Genomic DNA, 26,455 nt, shown 5'->3' with positions numbered 1-26,455 from the left:
AGATTTTTGCAATAAACTGTTTACAATAGATAGTAAAAGAGTGCACCTCAGCCCTAAGGTGCATTTATATATATAAAAAAGTCTCTTCTCTTCTCTTCTCTTCTCTTCTCTTCTCTTCTCTTCTCTTCTCTTCTCTTCTCTTCTCTTCTCTTCTCTTCTCTTCTCTTCTCTTCTCTTCTCTTCTCTTCTCTTCTCTTCTCTCCTGCACTTGTATTTTTGCTCCAGACAATTCACACTGGCAGTTTCCATGACAACAAATAGAAATTTCCCTTCACACCTCATGCGGGTGCATTTCACCGCCAGTGCAACGAAGACAGCGCCCGCCTCCCATGTCACAAACTGTCTGTGCCATGCTCATGTGCTCCAACCTCCATTTCTCCCCCCAAAATACCCTCTTCCCCGCACTGCTACCCATGTCACTAAGCCTTAGCTCCAAGCTAGAGCCCAATAGCTTCTTCAAGGCCTCACGCTGACGCGAGGGCATGAGTGTCATATAGAATCACGCTCTCTGGTCCTCATTTCCCTATCTCTCGGAGGTTGGTTTGGTATTATGGGTGGCTTAAGATGAGTCCCATGTATGGAGTTATCAGAGCTGAGAATGATGTCAGTAATTGCACAGAGCGGCTGAGGATGTGCCGTGTGCCTGTGGCGGTGTGTGTGAGTGTGTGTGTGAGTTATGGATGGCTGAGTACATGCAGTCTTATGTGTTCTGTTCTCTTACAATTCAATCGTTTCTGCATCAACAGTCTTCTGTCTTTCTGCCATAGCATTATTTCCATTCACTCTTCCATGCTCCTATTCTTGTTCATACATTTTTTTCTTCTGCACTCTTTCACAATTTTATCTCTTCCTCTCATTCCTGTGAAACTGTCCCTCGACTGTTATTCTGCTCTGTCATCCATTGTTCTACTCATTTATTTGAGTCTTTTTTCACTCTCTGCACCTCTCCCTCTCTCTTATCTCCCTCTCTTTGTTTCATAGTCCTGCAGAGTTACCAGACAAGTCTAACATATATTCATAGCTGCCGAAGGGACCCATTTCAAAAAGAGGCTTTTGTTGCCAAGACAGCAGATTTTCTCTCTGCAAATATTACAGGGTGTAGTTACAGCACATTTAAGAGCCCGTCCACACGGAGACACGTTAAGCTAAAAATATTGTATGGTATCGGCATTTCGTCCAGACAGATCTGACGTTTTGGGAGCCTGAAACCGCTACTTTTTGAAACCGGGTCTCAGAGTGGATAAATCTGAAAAGGACACCCTTGTGTTTTCATGTGTACAGCCATTTAGGGCTGCATGATACATCGCGATTTATCGCAAATTTTATCGCACGCGATTTGGCAAAGGTTGTGATTATTTTATGTGCAGCTTGTCAGAGCTGTACGGCACTGTGATCAGTAGTAAATGCTTCTCCATCTGAAAGTCAGAGGGCGCTCTTGCGCAGAAACTCCAAATGTGCCCTGGCACAGAAGTAGATAACATGAGTCATTCCCCCAAATCCCTATGTGGATCATATTATCGCTGAAGCTGAATAAACAGAAGATTGAAATGCTTTGATTGATTAAACGTGACTAATTAAACACACGACTACAGAGCCCTGCACATGACATGCAAGAGAAAAAAAAAGTAAATCGTGCACACAATTTACTATTTCGTTCCCTCGATTTGCTAAATTGTGCGATCGTAAAACGTGCGCACGTTTTATTAATCGAGGGAACAACTTGGTAAAATTGCACACGATTTAATAAATCAAGGAAACTAATTAGTTAAGCGTGCGCATAATTTATATTTTGAGGGAACGACTTAGTAAAGCGTGCACATGATTTAGCCTACCATTTCGATTGCGATTTCATAATCACACTAAGAATCACGGTTAAGTGAAATTTTATTTTTCGCATTATGCGATAAATCGTGCAGTCCTACAGCCAATCCGTATATTTTTTGAAACATTGATGTCTTCACCCCACGTCTCGACCCCTCGACTTGCATGCACCAAATCTTCTTCTCTTCTTCTTCTGTATCTCTGTGGCAGAATTGCAGCGCCACATACTGGTCTGGTATGTATACTACTACATCGTTTTGTGACGGTTTCAGTGGTTTTGTGTGTGCGCAGATATTTCTTGAGATGACGCTATGTTTACGGAATTTTCATTTAGAACGAGGGGAAAAAAAAGATTGACTAGGGAAAGCTCTGGCTTTGTGTGGATGTGGTCTAAAAGTGAAGTGATGTTGACAGCCCTTTGTATGTCTTATTGTGAAGTAACTCGTTGTGATTGCTATCATCCATCAACATAAGTCAGCTAAGGTTGAAAGAATTGGCTCCCTTCAGATTCTTGAGTTAGAATTCAATTGAATTGGCCAGTTGAACTGGAATGTGTTGACTGTCATGTTAACATTCAAAGATGATCTCGATAAACCTGCTCTAGTTAACATTACAGTACTTAATGGCTCACAACCCTGTCAACGCATGTTATCAAACTTAAAACTTTGACAAAAACTTTGAACTCAACCTGTCAAAAAGATGGATGGAAGTTAGTGTTGTCACAAGGCAAATATTCAAAAGATACGCATCACCATGATCACTAAATAGTCCCATAATTGCTGATCATGACAAGCATGTCATTTATTTCGCACATACCTCATAAATGATGTTAAACCATGATTGATCTCTTCCTCAATTGCTGTCCAAAGGGGGAAAATAATTTGGCTAAATCTTTCACGGCCCATGACCGACAATCATTTTTGGGCAAATCAAAATTTTGATTATCACTTGATTGCTTTAATTGCTTTAAAATCAAACTGCGTCTGGAGAGGCCCTGGGAAAAGAGCTGGTAATTAGGCTACAGATTCGTGATGAGGAAAAGGGCACGATAGCGTATCAGGAGAGAGATTGGACATTATCTGAGGATAAGTTTGGGGAACCTAAGAACGGGGGAGATTAGAGTGAAAAGAGAAGGACCAGAGGTACGGCGCAGAGAGAGTCAGGTTAAAGGAAACTGTTGGAGCGTTAAATGGTGTAGAATTTCTAGGGACAGTAACGGGCCAGGGATTATGTTTCCAGTAGCATTAGGGATAAGGCTAGCCACTTACAGCCACGTTCCCTGGTAGTGTGAACGCTACAGAATGCCCACCATGTGCTTGGCTATTGTTCTGTGTCAGGTTTAATGTTACACCTTTGAATGATGTGTCCTATTCCTGGAAGACAGCCACAAGCTCCAACTCAAAGCCAGCAAGACTGACTCCAAACCAAATATAATACTACTCTGCACAGGGCATTCATGGGCTGTTTCATTCAATGACCTTGCATCAGAGTGATGCATATAGTATCGTGCTCCTCAGACCAAACACGACTAGCACATTGGCGAGCCAGTCTACACAAATGAGCGTATGCACCCTGACTGTTCCAGCCAATGGTAACAAACATGTTCGGACACAGCTAATGCGAATGTGACAGCTGACATTCCACGTCCGAAACGTTACGCAAGCGTGCCGAAGCATAGTGTTTGCAAGCTGGAGTGGAAACGAAGACGGGAAGACCTCAAAGATTGTTCCGGGTTCTCTGACAAGTTCACCCCCGTTTTACAGACAGCAATGATGGGTGCTAGTCTATAAATATCAGCACCCCAGTGCTGATTTACACCCTGTGGCCGTAGCCCAGAGTCCACAGGCACTGACCTTCAAGGCGGAATGCAAACACACAAAGACAAATCTGTCACTTTCCACGTCAGCTTCTGCAGTTTACAGTAAATAAAGAAGCCCACAGAGAGTGGGACGATCTATAATTAAAGTAGAAAGGTCACCTGTACCCTAGTACCTGTTGACTCTCGTCCTCTAGCCACTGGTGACTTTTCCCTGAAGTCAAACAATGGCAGGAGATAAGACTGGGACTAATTAACACCTCGTTTATTTTGGTGCACTGGTGTGGACAAGTGAATGTGCGTAACAGGGGAAGGACCACATCAACATTCAAGTGTTATTGTGTTTACATCGGCGCATTTGAGCGTATGCGTGTGACCCCTAGATGGAGCGTGGTGCTGTGCTATTTTGTTTGCAGGGTGTGAGCTCAGGCACATTGTCTTCGGTGGGAGTTCAGCTACTGCGTCTGGAGCAAATCCAAGAGTCTAGTAATTACTCCATGCAGCTTCCATGTTAAATATTTAAACGCTGCCATACATGAATGACTGGAGGATCAGGTGTCAAAAACAAGTCCATGAGCCCTTGCATCAGAAAATGTCCTTTAATGGCAAAACTCCTTGTCCTCGGTCACAGGCCTCAGTAGGAGACGGCACGAACACACGGCGAGGGTCTTGTAAGACTCTTGCTACATCGACTGTCACATACACACACAAATGGAGATTTGAGTCTCAGAAGTGGAGCAGGATGAGTGCTAATATAATGAAGATTAATTCAAAAATGCACACACAGAAGAGAGATAAAAATGGCCTTCTTTGTTTTTATTTAATATATTATGTTTTGTTTTTTAATTTTCAACATTGCACATAATTTCATTTCCATCACATCTCATATTGCTGCCTACAAAATGATATGCATGTAGAAAAATCCAGAAGATTAATGAATTAACCCCCCCAAAAAAGGAAAAGAAATAAAGAAATGATACAGGGTCTCCAATATACAAAAAAAAAAAAAAAAAAAGAAATAAAGAAAGAAAAAAAAAAGGAATAAATAAATAACACAAATACATCGTCAATCAGGATGCAAGTTTTTAAAACCAAAGCATCATGCAGAAAGAAAGGGCAAGCCCATCCAAAACTCACATGAATAGAGGAACATCTGGTTATTTATTTACTTCTTTGAGGGGGGTGATTCTATACACTTTCCTGCCGTTCGGATTGTTCATCGAAAGAATGAACTCACAGACTCACCAAGCGCATCTCCCTCAGCATGCTTGTTAGGAGGCACAAAAGCTGACCCAACACACACCAACACACCTCTCATCAAAAGCGGAAATACACAGAGGTCCACCTGTGATTACCAAAATGATCCGATATTAGATTCATATTTCTGGCGTGCGATTGCCTGTGTTTGGTTAGTGACCTGTAGCTGTATACAGTGCTGTATGATGGACACTAGAAGTAAGGTGATCTGGTAATTGAAAGAGATCTTTTCCAGTCAGCAGTGTTCTCTTGCGATTTCGTTACTGTGTGAGCAGCCAAGCGTTACACTGGTAACTCTGTCCATTACGACACTTTACAAAAGTGAAAAAATGCTTAATCATGATTCTGAAGAATTTATCTAAGCTCACTGAAATACATTAACAATGAGCAGACACTCACTTGTACACAAAGTACAATATATTTCATGCTGTAATGAAAGCCACAACAGAATTTTTATTGTTCATACATTACATCAAATATCACATTGGTGTGCTCAGGTTCTCTTTCTATGATTGCTATATTTTCTGAAGAGTCTCTTCATTTTGACTCAGTATCTCTCACATAGTAGTTGGGAATCAAATAGTGATAGTCAATATTACAGATATTTTCATCTATATATTGTGGATATGTCGATCGATACTGAATATAATTTTATGCATGCTCATTTCCACCTTTACATTTAGATAATCTTTGCCGATTTAATAAATAATCAGTTTGATAACACTGAGCAAATCTCAAAATGAATGTCGTTTACGTCGTAATGTTGTAAAGCCTAAACACCACCTCAAAATTGTATTTTTTATTTATTTGAGTTTTATTTGAAACAAAATAGCATTGAATTTTTAATCTAATCCATTTATTGTCCATCAGCCATGACATTTTTATTGTCAGTGCAACCCTAATAGTCTTGTGTGGATTAAATAAGTGAGCTTTTAGATATCTCTCCATTGCCTTACACATTCCTGTGTAAATCAGTTTAATCGCAGCGAGTTGAATATGAACAAAATAATCGATCAACTCAATGAGAGGATGTGCTGATCTGGTCTATCTCGTTTAGCAGGTAATTCTCCTTCTTTTTCACAGGGCAAAGCTTCCTTTTCCTCCAAAGCCAGCTGACCAGTCAGCACTGGCAGAGCATCTCCATGGTAACAAAGTCTCCTCACGGTTGGCTGGTAATTCTTGGCTGTTGACTCAGTGTGTAAAGAAAGAGCCATGCGCATCGCATCGTGGATGTTAAGGAATTCTTTTGTTCTCAAGTGTAAACCATTCCGATCCACTGCATCGAGCAACATGTCGTGGTGACATCATAATAGCACTAACACATATTTACATATTAGAGTCACATGCAGATCTACAACATGTGACGTGACGCAGCGCTCCATGTTTAGTTGCTTCATGGCGCTGCTCCACCTGATGATCTCGGCTTCAGTTTATGAAACGCACTCAGCAAGTGGTCCTCTGCTAGAGAGTCCAGTCAACTAACTAACTAACACACACGCTAAAAAAAGAGAGAGAGAGCTGAGGAGAGAGAGTCTGCAACCGGCAGGATCGGCTTCCACGAGGTGCACGAAACCATTAAGGATTTAGAGAACGAGAAAAAACAGGGCCTGGGACTCGAGAAGGCTAACAGTCAAAAAGTAGATCTGCCTAAAATGACGCGTGACCTTGAGGACACAATAAAATAGACATCTGCTTATGTACATACGTCGTGTTTCATGTGCATCTATTTTTACTAGGTCTAAATCTCTTCAAGAAATAAAAAGAGGTCCAAACATAAAACATAGATTTCCAGGGTTCGACTTTGGTTATATAATATTCAAGGCTAGGTTTAAAAAAATAGATAGTACACTTCCATAGAACTTTGCATACAGATTACTTGAATGTATTTCCATGACAACGAAGCAGCTGGTTCATTCTAGGTTTGAGTTTTAATTCTATACGATCAGACCACGTTTATCCTAGAATTCTGACACGTCGCCTATTCAGAGTAGTTCCAACAGGAAAGACAGACAGACAGATAGACAGACAAAGACAGAGAGGGACAGAGATAGAGAAGACAACTGTGTGCATAAGTCTGCATGCTTGGTTGCATGTCAGATAGGCAGGGAAGGAAAGCAAAAAAACAAAGAACGAAAAAGGAGTGGGAGATGAAAAGAGAGACAGAGACAGGGAGGATTGTGGGGCAGAGAGAGTATCGCCTCTTTCTGTTGCCGTGTCTCCCAACAGAGTGTTAGCTAACCTGGAATATGACTTGCAGATCTGTTTATATGTGGCTTTATTGTCTTGCTGTCGGTGTGTGGCACTGTAATTTGCAGTCATCTGTTTGAGGGCACTATTTATAGTGGGTATTGCAAAGAGGCGAATTGAACTGCAATACCAAAATTCCCAGTCCACAACAGCAGAAACTGTTATTCCTATTGCAATAAACTAGTCGGTAATATTTATTAACCAAACTCTGTAATGGTTCACCACTGATATTTAAAGTGGATGCAGACAGAGAGAAGCAGACTCGGCTCACCATCTGAGCGCTGGGCATCAGTCCAGTAATGCACCAACTCAAATGAATAACCAGCTGTCCACCAAACCTGATGGCACCCACAATTCAACCTTCATCATTTATCTGCACCTTGGAGACCATGAAGGCCACCAAACATATAGGTCTATTATTCAGATGACTATAACTGATTACTGTTTTACTCCTCCGGGTGTGGAAGGGACAGTTCACCCAAAAACGATTTACTCACCCTCGTGTCGTTCCAAACCTGTATGACTTTCTTTCTTCTGTAAAACACAAAAAAAGATATTTTAAAGAATGTTTCTGTTCATACAATGAAAGTTAGTGGGGTCCAAAACAACACTGGACCACATTAGGTATGTTTACATGCACTAATTTTCGTCATTCGAAATGAGTCCAAACCATTTTTAGATTCTGAATGATTTTTTTTTTTATATTGTTTTTTTTTTTTTTTTTTTTTTTAACATTGCAATCCGATTCATATATTGGTTTAAGTGCCAAAATAACATCACTGGTGTTGCGCGACTATAAAGTTTTTTTTTGCCTTGATGATTATCTATATAAAAAGAAAGCCGACATTTACGTCACAAGAGCTTTTTTAGCAAATGTTTAGTAAATATACAGTCTCCTCCACTGTCCAGTTTGTAAGACGTGACAATTAAACATACGCACGTTTGTAAGATTGACAGCACTGCGCATGGGTATTTATGAATTCGATTGAGAAAATAGTTGGATTCAAGCATTTACATGCACATTTTTTTTCTGTTTACCAAGTAATTTCAGGTCTACACAATCCTTTTCAATCTGTTTGAAATTTAAATCAAATGAGATGTTTACATGAAAGTGTTGACTATAAATAGATCGCACGTCCTGATTTTGCTGAGTTAGACAAATTCCTGGGTCAACATATTTTGTTGATCCTGGAACAACACTCCTGTCTGAAAATTTAATCGTAACCATGTCCCTAGCTCTAAACCTAACCCTACCCATAACTTATCCCTAAATAAGAGGGAATGACAGGTGAATAACAATGATGCAGAAGCACCTCACCCTGGTTGTAAGCCTAAACTTGACGTAAACCGTGGACTTATCTCTCAAATCTGATTGGTTGAATGGAATGTTGTTCCAGGAACAACAAAGATTTTGATCCAGAAACATGTTGTACTTGGTGAAATCAGGTTTTGCAAATAGATTATTTGGGTGCATGTAAACGTTGCTATTGGCTTGCATTGTATGGATAAAAACACTAAGGTATTTTGCAGAAAATAGAAAGTCATACAGGTTTGGAATAACATGAGTAAATCATGACAGAATTTTCAGAAATTTGGGCCGAATTATCCCTTTAAAAACATATAGCACAGACACAGCCACACTAATCTAAAAAACAGACTGTTCTTGATCATTGAAGATTTGAACAAAAGCAATGAGTCTGGTGCTGAGGGGAATGTGATTTGACCCTGCATTCATACTGTAAATGTGTGACCCGTCCAGACTGACATCATTGAGCACTGCCGCTGAATTTCTCCATTTCAGCTGGCAGTCTTTTGGTTTAGGAAATGAAAAGAGATAAAACTAGATGGAAGAGGCTGCCACAGACAGACAGTAGACTTTCCCTTCACTTATATTTAACAGCTTTCACCAGGCCTACCACAAAAAAACAAGTGGCAATATTACACCCAAACAAATATTTCTCTATTATAAGAAAATATTCACATCTGTTCTTGCAAGACACTGATTCACTCATAAAGAGAAAAATGAAAACATGTCAAGCTTTTTTTAAGAAGTCTCCTGCTGCAGGTTCCTCTACATAGAGATGTAGTGTACTGTGTCTTTAAGGCATTTATTGGGGCGGGTCTTAAACAGTTTGACACCTGGCTTGATGATGGACTTCCTGTCTTACTGCTCGTCGGAGAGGCTGCAGTGTCTGATGTGCAGTGTCAATCTGATGTCCAGCAGTGGCTTCAGTGACACCTGCGTCAACGGGTCCGTCCCGTTCACTTGCCGTCCGTTGACTGGCAGTCATGGCCGTCCCCCTCCGTAGGAGTCCAAAGGCTGACGGAAAAGTCTCTCATAGGCAAGACTCACAACACTGCAACAGAAAGTAAACAAAAGTTTTTGATTACTGACTTTTACCATTTAAATGGACAATTATCACATTTTTCTCAATGTCCTTCACCTGGCATAGAAGCAAATTAAAGTAAGAGTTTCCTCAGTGTCATTACAGCGTCAGTATTTAAAGTGACAAAGAAGAGCAGTGTCAGGTGACACACATGAAGATTGTCCTGTCTGGCCCATGAACCCAGACAACCTTCACCTGTAAAGAACATACAGTACTTTACCATTGCTCAACAACAACAACAAGCTAATGAGATTAAAGGTGAATTCATTAAAAGAAAAGTACCCTACTCACTCCAAAGGGCAGAGCACTTGAAGTGAGCACTCTGAAGGGTGCAGGTATTATTGTCTCATTTGTGGCACAATGACGTACACTACAGTTCAAAGTTTTTGAAAGAAGTCTTTTATGCTCATCAAGATGGAATTTATGATCAAAAACACAGTAAAAACAGTAATATTGTGAAATATTACAATTTTAAATATATTATATATATATATATATATATATATATATATATATATATATATATATATATATATATATATATATATATATATATATATATATATATATATTAATATTAATTATAATTAACATTATATATATATATATATATATTTAATTAGACTGTAGAAAACAAAAGTTTCTGTCAAATATATATTTTATGCACCTTTAATTGTATAAATCACAGGTAAGTTGAGGTAATACCTCAGTATTAAAAATGAATCAGGAGGATACATCACCCAGGATCACATGATCGTAAATGGTAAAATGACTTCCTCAATCACATGTACTGTTCCCTAATGGCTTCTGTATTTGGTTGCTCACTTTTGTTTGGAACAACCCTTCCAGTAATGTCCCCTTCCCGCAGTGCCCTTCAAGGACACAAAAATGCTGTTTGATATTCACCTTAGGTAGTACCATGCATATTCTGCTCTTCAACAGAAAAAAACATACTTACAGCACATTATTAATGGAAAACCACTTTTGAAACCGAAAGTATGTTGTTTTCTTCCATGGAGCTATAAATGAGACGTTAGGCAGAACGACAGCCGCAGTCACCATTTACTTTCATTGTATGGAAAAATATGCTATGGAAAAAGACAGCAGTCTGCCTGACATCTCCTTTTGAGATCCGTGGAAGAAAGAAAGTCATTCAGGCTTGGAACGAGTGAGAGCAGGTGAGAATTTTCAGTTTTGGTTGAACTATTCTGTTCCTTTAGGTCATTTACAATACAGCTTTAATTTACAAGTGGACAATAACATCAAAGACCAAATTACATGTACTTTAACCATAGAGCTCAAAACAATGCCAGATAAGTTATAGGTCAGTGCAAGAAAGCCCACAATTAGTCATTTTCAGTGCATTCCATAATGCCTAAAATGCCAGCTGTGACAAGAGCGAGGGCCACTGGATGACGTGCTGTTGCACATTTCACTTACCAAAGAAGCAAGACACTACGTGAGCTGCTCATCTAAGTCAGAGAAGGTTTCAGAACAGATGAACAATCCAACCTCCAGTATAGAGTGATTATACCAGAACAGCACCAACATGTCCAGAAACACAAAGCCTTTTGCCTGCCAAAATTTGTGGGAAAATATCCCACGAAGTATGATCTCTTGCAATAGACAGTCACGCAAGATACTGGAAGGATTGCAAAATCAAGATTGATAATGTTTGCAGTTATTTCTACTTTTTTTTAACTTTTCTTTTTCAGTGAAGTATTTTATTAAATACAGCTTAAATGAAGTCTTCATTGTGTATACTGATACTGTTTAGTTAATCAAGCTCATAGGAAATGTGAAAAATGTTCCCATTCTCTAAACATATTTGATACATTTGATATCAGCGGTCTAATATGATAGTTCACATTTTATGTTTATAATACTCAGCGACATCATTACATGCATGCATCGTGGTGTTCAGGTGAACAGTATCGGCCAATTATGAGTCGCTGTTTTGACGTAGAAACTGGAAGCGCTGCACTGTGTTTACTGTGTCAACTGCGTAGGAGACTGACATGGAAGAGAAGAAATTGTTGAATAAAGTTGTTATTTTTGTTTGTTTTTTGCACACAAAAAGTATTTTCGTCATGTTCATAACATGGAACGACATGAGTTTAAAATGTATTTTATTCAAAATCATTCAAAGTATATTAAAATAGAAAACAGTTATTTTAAATTATAATAAAATTTCACAATATTTCTGTTTCTACTGTATTTTCTGATCAGATAAAGCCTTTGTGAGCATAAGAGACTTCTTTCAAAAAAACGTTAAAAAAATCTTTAAAAATGAATGGTGTACAAGATTAAAAAAAATGACTTTTTACACAAAGTATTTTAATAATTGTAATAATCTCTATTGAATTTAATAGGGCTGGGTAAACTATCGATTTCTCAATTTTAATCGATTCTCATTTTTTACAAACCGATATCAATTCTTAAATCCCAAGAATCAATTAGTCTGTTGAATGAATGAACAGAACATGCAGCGTTTGTAGCGTCAGTGTTTCAACCGAAAGACGTCAATAAAACAGCTTGTAAACAATGTTACGTAACGTCACATTTACCTCAGAAAAACATATTCAGTGACCATAAACTCATTAGTCAGCAAGAAAAGTGAACTCTAGAAAGCAGCATTCTGATAAATATAGCTATGCACCGTTACATATTCATTGTAATGTTCTTCAATATTTAATGCATGTTTGAATAAATCTGTTATGACAGCCACGACTTAAATGTTTATATTTAAAAAAAAAAACAATTGGAGAAGAAATATGATTATGTAATTATAAACTTTATTTATTATTAACAAAAAAACATAACTGAGTGTAATTTGTTTGTATAAGTTAATTTTAACCTTCAACATTATAGTAAAGCATACCAACTGACTCCCATGTGTAGTTTACAGCATTAGTTGAGAGATTTTTTTCCTCTAGAAAATTTGCCATGTACTACATCCAAAATAATCGATACTGAATCGAATCGAAATCGAATCAAAGCAAAAGCATGTGAATAGAAATCGAATCGAATAGTGAAAATTGTGTCAATACCCAGCCCTAGAATTTAAATCTATGAAAGAACTGAAGATGATTATAGTTTTGTGCAGTTGTGTAGTTGAGTAGTTAAATACTGTAAATACTGTAATTGTGGATGTGACAGCTTTATTTATTTTGGACTTCAAACTAACATGCCTAAACTATTTGAAATGCCTGTTTGTTTTTCTAATTCTTCTCTTACATCTGAATTCTTAATAAACACTAAAGTAATAAATAAACACTGATAAACACTGGCACACTGTTGGGCTGGCAAGCCATCAAATGTGTGAGATCTGATTCTATCCTGAGAAGTCAAACGTATAAACAGCCAAGCATGTGGTCTAATCAAGCCATAATATTTTGAGTTGATTCGTGCCACTGGAAACAAGCGTACCCTCAGAGCCCCTGACGAACACATTCTCCCTCTGACTCTCTCTTTGCTGCTCTCCTCTTTTTCCTCTCTCTGCTACTAAACGACGTTCATATTTTCCTGGCACAGGAGAGGTCAAAACATGACTGAATAAGGAATTCTCCAGTAATTGAGTCCAATTTTCCTTTTTCTGAGACATTTCATTCCATAGCTAATTTTAGCCCTCCTGCACAGTCTTTTTGTGTTGTGAACAGGGATCCAACAACAACCACAAATCCCATGAACTCAGGCGAGGTTGAAGCAGCACTGCTCAGATTTACTGTACAGCTGGGATCCACAACTAATAAAAGTGGAGGTAAGAGAGAACACATACACTGAGTTTCAGAATAATAATCAAAATGAGTCATTTTTTACAATGATAATATTTTATATACACGTCACTCATCTTTTTTGTACCCAAAATGAAATAATTATATATTTAAAGGTGCCATCGAACGTTTTTTTACAAGATGTAATATAAGTCTGAAGTGTCCCCTGATTGTGTCTGTGAAGTTTCAGCTCAAAATACCCCCTAGATTTTTTTAAATTAATTTTTAACTGCCTATTTTGGGTTCAAAATTTGTTTACATTTGATTCTGAATGAGTTTGAGGCTGTGATCTGTGGCTAACGGCTAATGCTGCTGTTGGAGAGATTTATAAAGAATGAAGATGTGTTTATGAATTATACAGACTGCAAGTGTTTAATAATGAAAATAACGACGGCTTGTCTCCGTGAATACAGTAAGAAACGATGGTAACTTTAACCACATTTAACAGTAAATTAGCAACATGCTAACCAAACATTTAGAAAGACAGTTTGCAAATATCACTAAAAATATCATGATATCATGGATCATGTCAGTTATTATTGCTCCATCTGCCATTTTTCACTATTGTTCTTGCTTGCTTACCTAGTCTGATGATTCAGCTGTGCACAGATCCAGACGTTAATACTGACTGTCCTTGTCTAATGCTTGAATATGAGCTGGCATATGCAAATGTTGGGGGCGTACATATTAATGATCCCGACTGTTACGTAACAGTTGGTGTTATGTTGATATTCGCCTGTTCGTCGGAGGTCTTTTAAAATTATATTCATATAAGAAGGAGGAAACAATGGAGTTTGAGACTCACTGTATGTCATTTCCATGTACTGAACGCTTGTTATTTAATGCCATGGCATATTTTATGCCATGGTAAATTCAATTTTTAATTCTAGAGCACCTTTAATAATTATTTATACACAGTAGTTGTCCGCCAATTTGATTGAATAAGCAGCGTTCCATGTGTGTTAGGACTTTTTATTGTATTGCTTGTGTATAAGTGATGTTGATTCTTTAGTTTGTTTTTTATTTTTTCTTTATTTTTCTTTCTGCAGATTTCATTGTTATGCCAGTAGGTGGCGACAAGTGAAGAATCATTCACTGACCAACTGTTCAAAATCATGAGAATGACTGCTTCTGAAATCGCATACAGTACTCATAAATGAGTAGGCCGAATGTACCTACTACTTCTGGCAAGATTATGAAGTGTGCATACAATGGACACTTTACTATCCCATGAGGCCACGGTGAATGTAGTACATACAGATTACATTCATACTACACACATTCATACTACAGTATACAGAACATACTAACTTTATGAGCGCTAAAAAAGTATTATTCAAATATAACTACCTACTCATGCGAGTATGTGATTTCAGATGTGAATGATTCAGGAATGCCACAATAACTGTGTTGCATGATTAATTTCACTGTAGCTTTGTTTGGAACTTTTTTGGGCAAAGCAAAAATATACTGTAACTGATAATATTCTGTCTACAACTTAAGTTACTCAGAATTATTTTTTGTTTATTGAACTGTTGTAAAAACGCAAGATCACAACATTGTATAAAAGCAAGATCACACTCAACTGCATTGTTGGGCTGAAAGTCAACACAGCCAATATCAACAGAGCGGTAATGATACTCAGAAACAACAGCAATCTTGCTTGTGTGACATAGCCTATTTAGCCTAAAATATAAATCTGGCCATATAGCAACAATAAAAAAATAAACAAACAGCACAAGAGATTCCTGTAGGTTTTTATATATATATATATATATATATATATATATATATATATATATATATATATATATATATATAAAAAAATCACTCCTGATATTCAAAGCAAGACCATCATACACTTTCAGTCGAAAACAAAATGTTCATAGCAGAAAAACACATCATTTATCACTGCAGATCTATCCTCTTTGGCTTGCCTGATTGCCTACATAGCTGCTGTTGTTTTTTCTCTCGTTCTCTCTGTCTCTCTCTCTTCTTATCCCTCTTTCCCTGTCTCTTGGCTGCCATCCCTGTAGCAGGCAGAGCATGTAGTAAGTATGTGACAGAGTGTAGCAGTGGAACCCTCAGCATTCTGATTTCGGGGGGTGGGGGTGGGGTGCACAATGGAGGCACATGTGCCTGATGTGCCTCTGAGTCATCTGACTCTATGACAGACCGTCAGTGCGAATTAGCAGCATCCCGCTCATAGGGGCGGGGGCTATGGAACATCATTAAAGCAAAGACGTCCTCCGCCCCCTCAAAACAAGGCACAAACACAGCCACGTACGACTAAACGCATCTACCCAGAATACCTCCTTCAGCACAGAATGCCTCTTATCAACAACACAGGAATGAGAATCGATCCTTGACAAAGTCAGAGTTACATCAGGGGTCTCTGTGAGACAATGAAGACGGCAATGTGAGGTGCTATGCCCTGTCGAGCGATTATTGATTTTTAATCAGAGGAAGTTTCATTGTCTCTACAAACAGCCTTGAGTTTGACAGCAAAGCATTTACAATTAGAGATCGTTTTCTTGATTCATCCATCACAAACATCTCTAATTCCATAAAATTGAATGAAGTGGATTAAGAATTGGAGAGCTAAAATACGACACATGTACACTGAATATACACTGTATAACCAGTAATGTGACACAAGACTTTGTATTAAGCTCTTAAAAACCCTTCACTAATTTAGTTGCGCAGTGAAGCTTGACCTTGAATATTAGTGTGCACTTTCCAGGGTAAAAATGAGACTGGAGCGCATACACTTGTCATGTTAAACATACACCCTACTTACTTCATATTGAAAATGGGAATAGCAAAAATGTATCTAAAAAATTTAGTTTTAAAAGAAAGAAACTCAGACAATGGAAATAAATTAGTAAAAAGTTTAATGAGAGTCAGGACCACAAACACAGTTATATCTTTTAATTCTCTTCCACATACTAAAGCATAAATCAAAGTGAATATATCTGTTATTAGAGGTTATTTGCAGGTTTACCCTTCTAACAGCCAACAAAATAGTACATTCCCCAAGTGGATGAGCAACCAATTTTGCGTCAGTGTACGGACGTTTTAGCTTGTAGAGGGTTATTAAACTCCATTTTTAGTGGATTCTTCTGGCAGTGTTAACAAACACGTTCTTGTAGCAGCATGGTGACTAAAAAGGGCAATGTTCAGAATGACGTTAAAAAAGGCTTGTCAGTGGTGTTGCTCTGAGGCAGTGTTTATTAATAGATTTAAATTAGGGGAATAGTAAAAATGGATAAAGTCTAACAGATTTAATTGTACACTCTCCCTCTAGCAACAAAATGTTAAAATGTACAAACAGATGTGTGCATGAAATTTACATAAACACTTGAGAGTTACATGTCCAAATAGGGACATCACTGTCTGACTAATTCCTCTGTAAAATGATGTTTCAATTAAATTATCAAGCTTCAGTTAATTCAGAATTCTCTCTTGGCACCGGACTCGATTTCAAATACCCCAATAAGAAACTTAAAAGACACAGTTAAGCTGTTTTTATTTACTACATTCTTGTAATCTGGTATGTGGTTTGGATTCACCTCAGTTTATGTAAAAGTAAATACCCATATCAGAAATATTTTATATATATATATATATATATATATATATATATATATATATATATATATATATATATATATATATATATATATATATATTTTATGTACAAAAAAGAGGGTCAGTATGAACCAAAAACAGAAATATTGTGAAATATTATTACAATTTACGATTAATCACATCCAATATTATATATATATGTGTGTATACTGTGTATATTTATTATGTATATATAAATATACAAAAATGCATGTAAATATTTAAGAATTTTTTAGATTTACATATAATTTATTATTATATAAATATAATATATATATATATTATATATAAATATATTTTGTGAAATATACATGCTTGTGTATTTATATACATAAAATATACACAGCATACACACATATTATGTAAACACAAACATTTATTTTAAATGCGATTAATCGTTTGACAGTACTAAAATTAACTCTTTTCAATTTAATTGTTTTAAAATATAATGTATTCCTCTGATGGCAAAGCTGAATTTTCAGCATCATTACTCCAGTCTTCAGTGTCACATGATCCTTCAGAAATCATTCTAATATGCTGATCTGCTGCTCAAGAAACATTTCTTATTTTCAATGTTGAAAATGGTTGTGCTGATTAATATTTTTGTGGAAACTGTGATACATTTTGTCAGGATTATTTGATGTATATAAAGTTCAAAATAATGTAAAACAATGTCACTTATGATGAATGTAATGTGTCCTTGAAAATAAACTTACTGACCCCAAACTTTTTAACAGTACCATGTACAGTCTGTATATTACTTTTAGTCTAATTTCCTCTTGCCTAAAGACTAACTAAGAATAAAACACACTTCTACATAACGCATGTGATCATGTAACTGATCTTCATCCAGGATAGGTCAGAGTTTTGTGAGCCGTCATAGGTGATGCTGCTGTGCGTAGACTTTGGTGTCAATGTACAGTGTCTCTTACAGACTATAATCATTACCAATCAATCCATTAACCAAAGAACATGCAGAATGTGACAGAGATGATGAAGCCAAGAGTGTCTGCTTTTGATTCACACATCTCTCTATCTGTGATAGAGTTGAATGCCAATATGTCTGATCATTCAGAGCATAAATGGATTGTGAGTGATCTAAAGGAGGGACACAAGTGTGCCAGTGCCTTTCTGCTTCTCTTCACCTGAGAGGAGATTTATTGTTTGGTTTCAACCTCATCAATCACACAGACTTATCTGAAACAGAAATGATATCAGCAGTCATCCCATGCCCGTTTTCATCTCTTTTCATGTGCTAGATTTATGCTGCCAATGACCTTCATCCCTATTAGAGGAAGACAGATCTAATGCCTCAGACGGGATCTGCCTAATGCCAATTATGTCTCGCTGTACAGCCATGAGAAACACGTCTGGCCTTCCAGCAATGGGTGGTACAATGTAAGACTATCACAATGTCACAGACCGCTACATTGAATATGCCCTGTACTACTGCTGCCCTAATAAAGTCAATGCTGGTAAGTTAGTGGGTGCCTGTTAACAAACATGTTAATGATCATTTCCTACATGGTTTCTTTCCAAAGCAATTTAAAATACAATGCACATAAGCTGCAAAATGTGAGCCTTTTGGGTGAATAACAACTTAATTTAGGGCCTGTAGCTCACAAAAAAAGCTATTGTATTGATTCAAAAGACTTGGAATAATGAAAACATGGTGCACAAGTCATGCGGGTTACTTGTATTGTATTTCTGGAGAATAACAGCTCCATTTATTTAAAAAAAAAAAAAAATACAGCCTGGACATTTTGATAATTAACTACTTTTGTGTTCCACTGAAAAGAAGTCATACAGTTTCAAGACATTGACACAATTATAGTTTTTGGGTGAACTATCCCTGTCCCAAGTGCCTTGCTCAAGCGCAAAGTGATTATAGCTAATGAAACGTGAAAGTGGGGTTTGATTTTAAGGTTAAATACTTCAAGGCCACATCTTTAACTATAGACCAACTCAAACTGCTAGAAATGTTTTGTGAAACAGCAGACAGACTGCAGAACACAACAGAATGTCACTAACAGAAAAGACAATTCCAATACCCAACTTTTTGTGACTTTCCATACATAATCAGTCCAAAACCAGCCTTTAAAGGGTTAGTTTACCCAAAAATGAAAATTACCCCATGATTTACTATCCCTTAAAGGGATAGTTCACCCAAAACTGAAAATTTGATGTTTATCTGCTTACCCCCAGTGCATCCAAGATGTAGGTGACTTTTTTTCTTCAGTCGAACGCCAATTATGATTTTTAACTGCAACCGCTGCCGTCTGTCAGTCAAATAATAGCAGTGATTGGGAACTTGAACAATAAGAGTCAAAAAAACTTCCATAGACAAGTCCAAATTAAACCCTGCGGCTCGTGACGGCACATTAATGTCCTAAGACACGAAACGATCGGTTTGTGCGAGAAACCGAACAGTATTTATATCATTTTTTACCTCTAATACACCACTATGTCCAACTTCGTTCAGCTTCCGGCTAGTGAGGTCTGATCGCGCTCTGACAACGGAAGTGATGTCTCGCGCTCATTGAAGTATATGGGCGAGACATCACTTCCATCATCACAACGCGTTTTTTGACCTCACTAGCAGGAAGCTGAACGAAGTTGGACATAGTGGTGTATTAGAGGTAAAAATCTTATAAATAATGTTCGGTTTCTCGCACAAACCAATCGTTTCGTGTCTTAGGACATTAATCGTCACGAGCCGCAGGTTTTAATTTTGATTTGTCTAAGCAAGGTTTATTCACTCTTATAGTTGAAGTTCCCATCTACTGCTATTATTTGACTGACAGAGGGCAGCGGTTGCAGTTAAAAATCATAATTTGCGTTCGACTGAAGAAAAAAAGTCACCTACATCTTGGATGCACTGGGGGTAAGCAGATAAACATCAAATTTTAATTTTTGGGTGAACACGGGTATTTGAACTCGAAGTCTAAAGTGAAATGACGGAGAATTTGATATAAGAGGAGCTTGAGTTTGTTGCCCAGTCCTATTTGTTTGAACAGCTTACACTACTCCTACATCACATTAGGGGTTACTCTTTTGGCGTAAGTCAACGTGCGCACGGACATCTGGAAGCATGTTATTTTAGTTTTTAAGTTTTAAATATGGTTATTTTTATTACACAAATGCATAGCATCACTTTATTAACACCTGGAGCCATATGAATTTTTTTTTTTTTTTTTTTTTGATGGATGGTTGCACTTTTTTGGGCTTTAAAATCCTTTATTCACTGCCATTATAAAGGTTGGAAGAGCCAGGACATTATTTATATAACTCCGATTGTATGAGTCAGAAAGAAGAAAGTCATACACCTTGGATGGCTTGATGGTGACTAAATCATGGGGTAATTTTCATTTATGGGTGACCTATCCCTTTAAATGGAAAATGTGTAATTTCTGAACCACTAGCATCACCTAACAGAACAGAACTGAAAAATAATGAATAATTTCCCAACCCTCTACCGCATAGTGTTGCCATATGGCAACATACACTTTGTGTTCATTTCCTTGCCACCGTCTCTTTAACAGAACATTCTTGTTTTTTTTGTTGGTAAGAGAAGACTTTAGTTTAGCCAATGATGTGCTTTGGTTAAGTCACATGACATGCGATTTTTTTCTGTTGTGCGATTTTCTGACAGACTGCCGTCTCTTGTATGTAGTTGCTGAAAGCAAATTAAAACGTCAGTAACAAAAAAGGACCCGCCCATGTCACATTCACAAAAAAATTGTTAACATCATCTCAGGTAAGTTATGATAACATATTCACCACAAATTTTTTTTTTTTTATGAAATTAGTTTTTGGTAAATCGATTAAATGTCTGTGTTGCCATATGGCAACACTGCGCAATAATGGAATGGCATTAGGTAAGATAGCTAACAAAGGCCAGCTGCAGTCTGTTAAGCTGTAACAATAAAAACATTAATGCTAGTGATATAATGTTGATTAGTCATATGTCAAGGACTGCCATGGCATTTATATTATGGATTAAATCAACATCATAGATCTGCCACCACAGCCAATATACTGGCCCAGACCTACCACTGGCCTACCATGGTGTCTCAAAAAGGCAGGTGCAAGTGGTTGTAAGTGTATTGTTAGGGTGAAGTGCACCAAATGTGATGTGTACGTGTCTCACCTCTGAAAAAAAAAAAATGCTTTTTGAACTTTCATACAGAAAAAAGGTGAAGTTTCAAAGATTATGGGGGGTTCATGTTCATAACCTTCCTCTCATAAGATTGTGTAATGTTGAATTTTCATGAACTACAATATTTTTGGTTTTATGTAAATATTTTATAATACATGAACAGTATTAGATTTGTTTTTAACTGTCTACATTTGCAATTTAAATAATATTCACGAAAAACGTAATGAAATTCAAAGAATATAAAGCATTATTCAGCAAAATAATAAATTCCATAGTTAAAAGCACAAGATGTTGGAAAATAAGTATAAGGTGTTGTTTATATTTACTGCTAAAGCTTATAATAGCACCAATTTATTCAATACAAACAACATTTCTGAGGAAAAATATTAACTATATACACTTACACTTATTTTAAGTCATTTCCACTATTGCGCGTTGTTGCCATATGGCAACATATCATAAAGTACCTTAAAATAATATTTTTTTCCAAATTTTTTTACAGCACTTCAAGTTAGGCCATTTTAAGAAAAGAAAAAGAGTCAAATATTTTTTTTTAATAAATGTATCATAATGCGTGCAGTAGAGGGCTAAACAGTCCACCCCTTAAACGCACAGTAGTTCTGCCTCAAATGCATACCATAAAATAATAATAAATAAACACAAAATATTAATAATAAATAATATTTAATTAAAAATGATTACAATTTCGGTTGATGAAATCTGCCTAATATGTTGCAGTTGATGGGTGATACAGTCGATGGACCCATTGTTGGTGCATTCAAACCAAAGAAGCAATAATAAATTGCGATTTCAAGCTGTTGCAGCTGATAGACATTTTGCAGCACTGAGTGAAGGTGAGTGGGAGGTCTTGAGAGTTTTATCAGCGTCAAGCATCTTCATCATGCTGTTGCCCTGTGCATGCTGAAAACACCCTCTGCATAACACCTGCACGCAGCCATGTACTTATTTGCGATTCAACAGTCACTGCCTTTGATATTACCTCACAAAGTGAATTTAAAAGCCATTGATTTTTCTCCTTCTGCCCTAGCAGCCTATGATTCAGCTGTCAGCGTCTAAGCTGCACAGTCGTTGGATTAAAATGCTTTCTCTGCCTCCTCCAAACACAAATTCACATACATAAACTCACACATACGCATACACATAAACACACATATGTATGCACGAATCAATAATGCTTTACCTGACATTATCTGTTGCAGGAATACTTAGTTTTGTCGTATGCACTGAGGCATAGTGTTATGCATTTCGTGTTTGGTTATTGCAATTTGTGACAGATGAATGAATACTCTCAGGGCTCAAGATGCCATTTACATTAGCAGTCAGGCTAATAAAAATGAATAAAGCGACGGTGGTTGAATCACATGTAGCCACATATATTGCGGCTAAAGAGAATGGAAAACAAATAAAAGGAATTTTCAATGAGAGAAAAAAAAGAATCCTTAAAGAATGAACATCTTTGAGGAATTAAAGAGACTCTGCTACTCTAAAACAAAACCAATATAGATGTAGACTGCCTTTTAACTTATTATCTAGCAGAAATGTTACTTTTACAGTATGTCAACACAATTTTATGAAATGTCTTGCTTCAAAGTCTCAAGCATTTGCTTTACTGTCTGGACAATCCACTTTATATAAGCCTGCTTCATCTACACGGGTATTTGAAGCATAAGAGTATTTCTAGAGTGAGACAAATCTCCCTCACAAGCTCACAATGTGCACTGCAGTCTACTGCCATTTTTCAAACTTCCTATAAATGAAATCAGGGCAGCTAGGTGGTGGGAGATGCAAGAAAGATGTAAAGTGCAATGTCACCAAAGAGAGAACGAATGTTGTGTGACAAGACCTAAACAAGTATACACTGGAAAGATTTGAGGAAAAAATAATCTAGCTGTATCTAAAAGTGTGTGCTTAACATTATAAAAGGTAGAAACTAATTTGAAATAGGAGAAGAATTACGTTGTTGTATTGTTCTTGTCAATTGCAGTATAAGCTTATTAAAAGGGTTAGTTCACTAAAAAAATGAAAATAATGTAATTTATTACTCACCCTCGTGTCGTTCTACTCCCGTAAGACCTTCGTTCATCTTCGGAACACAAATTAAGATATTTTGATTAAATCCGATGGCTCAGTGAGGCCTCTATTGAGAGCAAAGCCACTGAAACTCTCAAGGTCCATAAAGGTACTAAAAACATATTTAAAACAGTTCATGTGAGTTCAGTGGTTCTACTTTAATATTATAAAACGACGAGAATACTTTTTGTGCGCCAAAAAACCCCCATAAATAACGACTTTTCAACAATATCTTGTGATGGTCAATTTCAAAACACTGCTATGGAGCTTTTACGAATCAGTGATTTGGATCTCCTATCAAATGGCTCACCTGCTGAAATCACGTGACTTTGGCGCTCCGAACAACTGATTCGATTCGTAAAGCTCCGAAGCAGTGCTTTTGAAATCTGCCATCGCGAGATATTGTTGAAAAGTTGTTGTTTTGGGGTTTTTTTGCCGCACAAAAAGTATTCTCGTCGCTTTATAATATTAAAGTAGAACCACTGAACTCACATGAACTGTTTTAAATATGTTTTGAGTGTCTTTATGGATCTTGAGATTTTCAATGGCATTGCTGTCAATAGAGGCCTCACTAAGCCATCGGATTTAATCAAAATATCTTAATTTGTGTTCTGAAGATGAACAAAGGTCTTACAGGTGTAAAACGACATGAGGGTGAGTAATAAATTACATTATTTTCATTTTTTTGGTGAACTAACCCTTTAAGAAGAGTCATTTAATAAAAAAAAATTGTTTTCCTTAAAGGCTTTGCAAACAAATATTCCATTGCACAGAGGTAGAATAACATGAATAATACTTTAGATATTTAAAATAATTCATAACCTTTTATCTTCAGATTCTCCACCTCTGAAATGACTTTCACTTTAGGCTGATATCACAAATCCCTCTAACTCCAACCACCTGGCTTCATTCTGATTTGTAACACCCCTTTTAATGATCCAATCAATTCCTGGAGAACAAAATCAAGTCTCATCCGATATTATTTTTTGTCGAGTATTCCGTTTCTGATTACAGAAGAGAAATAGGTTGCAAGCGTCTTGAAACTGCTCCTTTGGAGCGCTCAAATTAACACATTACTGAACCCAATGCCGTAAGCAGGGTTTTATAATCACAGAGGTCCCAAATTTGATCTTGTTACAGGGGCTTGGGCATATATATATAAAAATATACCAAAATGTATTAATACATTTATTTTATAAGTGTACTTCAAATGCATTTACCTTTTTATGTTTCTTAATGTAAATATCCTGCAATTGTACTTTTGGTATACTAAATTGGTATACTTAAAGTCTGCTAAATTATAACTACTAATTTTGTACTTGATGCCCTTTAGTTATTCGGAAATAGTGCTGAGGTCCAACTAAAGATATATTTAAGTATATTTGATTGTGCTAAACTATTTCATGTATACTTCAGGTACACTTTAAATATCTTGCATTTAAAGAATGATATTATACAGTGATCCTACTATCCTTACTAATAGTGATATTAAAACACATTTTAGGCTTAATAAGAAATGTGCATTGTGCAATAAAGAAGTACTCCAAGTAAGTTAAATTATACTATTTATATCAGTAAGTCTCAAGACATATGTCAGTAAATATGTTAATGGTTTTGTGCTACACTCTTTTCTTTTTCTCTTAGTCTCCTTATCTTGCCCTGTCTCTTCCCCTCCTAAAGCTGAGCTTTGACTGATTGTCTTTTCATTTTCATCTGTGTCAGTGAAGTAAATATAGGGCCAACAGATATTTATGTTTTACAAAAAAGTTAATTTACTGAAGGCTACCAGGAAAGCTAGGTAACCAAGTTCACTAAATTTATTCACAATATGTGCACATTCATTATTAATCTTATGCCTAATATGATGAAAATGGCTTTGTTAGTGTTTCTTGTCCCCTCACATTAGTTACTAATAATTACATTACATAACCACATAAATTATATAGGCCTATTTTCAATTCAAAATGCCGAACTTAGATTAAAAATAAATAAATAAATTGTTTGCATCCCTGATTATTTTTGTCGATCATTTAACATTTTATATTCTAAAACAGCTGTCAAATATGAAATATTTAGTTTAGCTACCTGCATCTTATCTTGGTGCTGTGCAGCACTAATGCAGAGTTAATGTATTATGCAATTATTTCACAACATTTATATTTATTATATACACCTCGGAAAAAATACAGAGGTCCAGACCTCGGTCACCCCATAGCTGGCTATGGCCATGACTGAACTGTAAGGAAAGACCTAAAATTGGACATTTCAACACATCTCTATGATTTACTTATAATCCTCTTGTTTACTGGTAATATTAAAAGTGTACAATAATCGTCAGGACACAAATCAGCCAATTGTGTAATTCTTACAGAAACATACAGAACAAACACACAGTGTCATTGTGGTTAACTGTGCTAAGCTGAGGCAAGAGAGTTTGCATTATTTAAGCGACAGGGAGAAACTTGTCAAAATCCATGTGGAAAGAGGGCAGCAGCTGCCATGATGAGCTGTGCTTGGGGATCCAGCCTTCTCTCAGACAGCAAGGAGAAGGAAAGCACTTAAGTGCTCCACATGTTGCATGCAGCAAAGCCTGAGGGAGCGGCAGCGATATCATGAGCCGAGTCGTGGCGTTTACCGCCACACTGCAATGAATATGGAATCAGTATAAACAATACAGATAACTGAGCGAGAGAACACAGCAAGCGAGACGGAGTGTGAGTGATGGAGGGGGAAAAATATCATATAGGCAGGTTTAAGAAGTGCCAGGCGGGGACACGACTCCTCAAGTGGCCAGTGCTGAAAATGTTTTACTGTTGTGGAATGAGCGTGTGAATAAAATGAAGAAAATGAATGACCGTTGTGGGCAGAATGGTTTAGAAATCTACCCTTTTCATTCTGTGCCTTAAACTTGACTGTTTCCATGACAACCAGTGTTGCCTATGATACACTGTTTCCTACAATTGTGATTACTCTGCAAATATATTCATGTCCCTTCAGCTCATTAAAAAGTTCTGTGTAAACATACCTTTCTCATATATGTGCCCAGAGTTCAAAATTAACACTTGCCAAATGTCAAATTAAAGAAAATCTGACTCAAATTTACATTTGACTGGTAGCTTTATTAGGAGCTGTAACGTAATGCACTCTTTCAGTGCCAATAATGATAGTTTTCTCACTGTTTTTTGTACTTGACATAACTGAAATGAGTTAATCAAATGTAAGACATACAAGCACTCTACTAAAGTGACTGTATAATAATGATTGGTGTGTGTTT

At 36.8% G+C, this 26,455-nt stretch overlaps 1 protein-coding gene across 2 annotated transcripts in view; it reads right to left on the bottom strand.

The window, feature by feature from the left end:
• Nucleotides 1-9,309: 9,309 nt before the first annotated feature.
• The window catches only part of kcna4 (potassium voltage-gated channel, shaker-related subfamily, member 4), a 32,756-nt gene continuing 15,610 nt past the window's right edge, over nucleotides 9,310-26,455 (bottom strand). Inside the window, exon 2 of one of the 2 annotated variants that reach the window (XM_067399472.1) lies at nucleotides 9,310-9,498. The gene's annotated coding sequence lies outside the window, so the exon portion shown is untranslated. Of the gene's footprint in view, nucleotides 9,499-9,692; nucleotides 9,724-26,455 lie in introns of those variants that run through there. The other variant, XM_067399473.1, reaches the window with a different exon arrangement.

Source organism: Chanodichthys erythropterus, chromosome 11, assembly GCF_024489055.1.
Source record: "Chanodichthys erythropterus isolate Z2021 chromosome 11, ASM2448905v1, whole genome shotgun sequence".
NCBI lineage: Eukaryota > Metazoa > Chordata > Actinopteri > Cypriniformes > Xenocyprididae > Chanodichthys > Chanodichthys erythropterus.
This window is presented reverse-complemented; position numbering and strand designations above follow the sequence as displayed.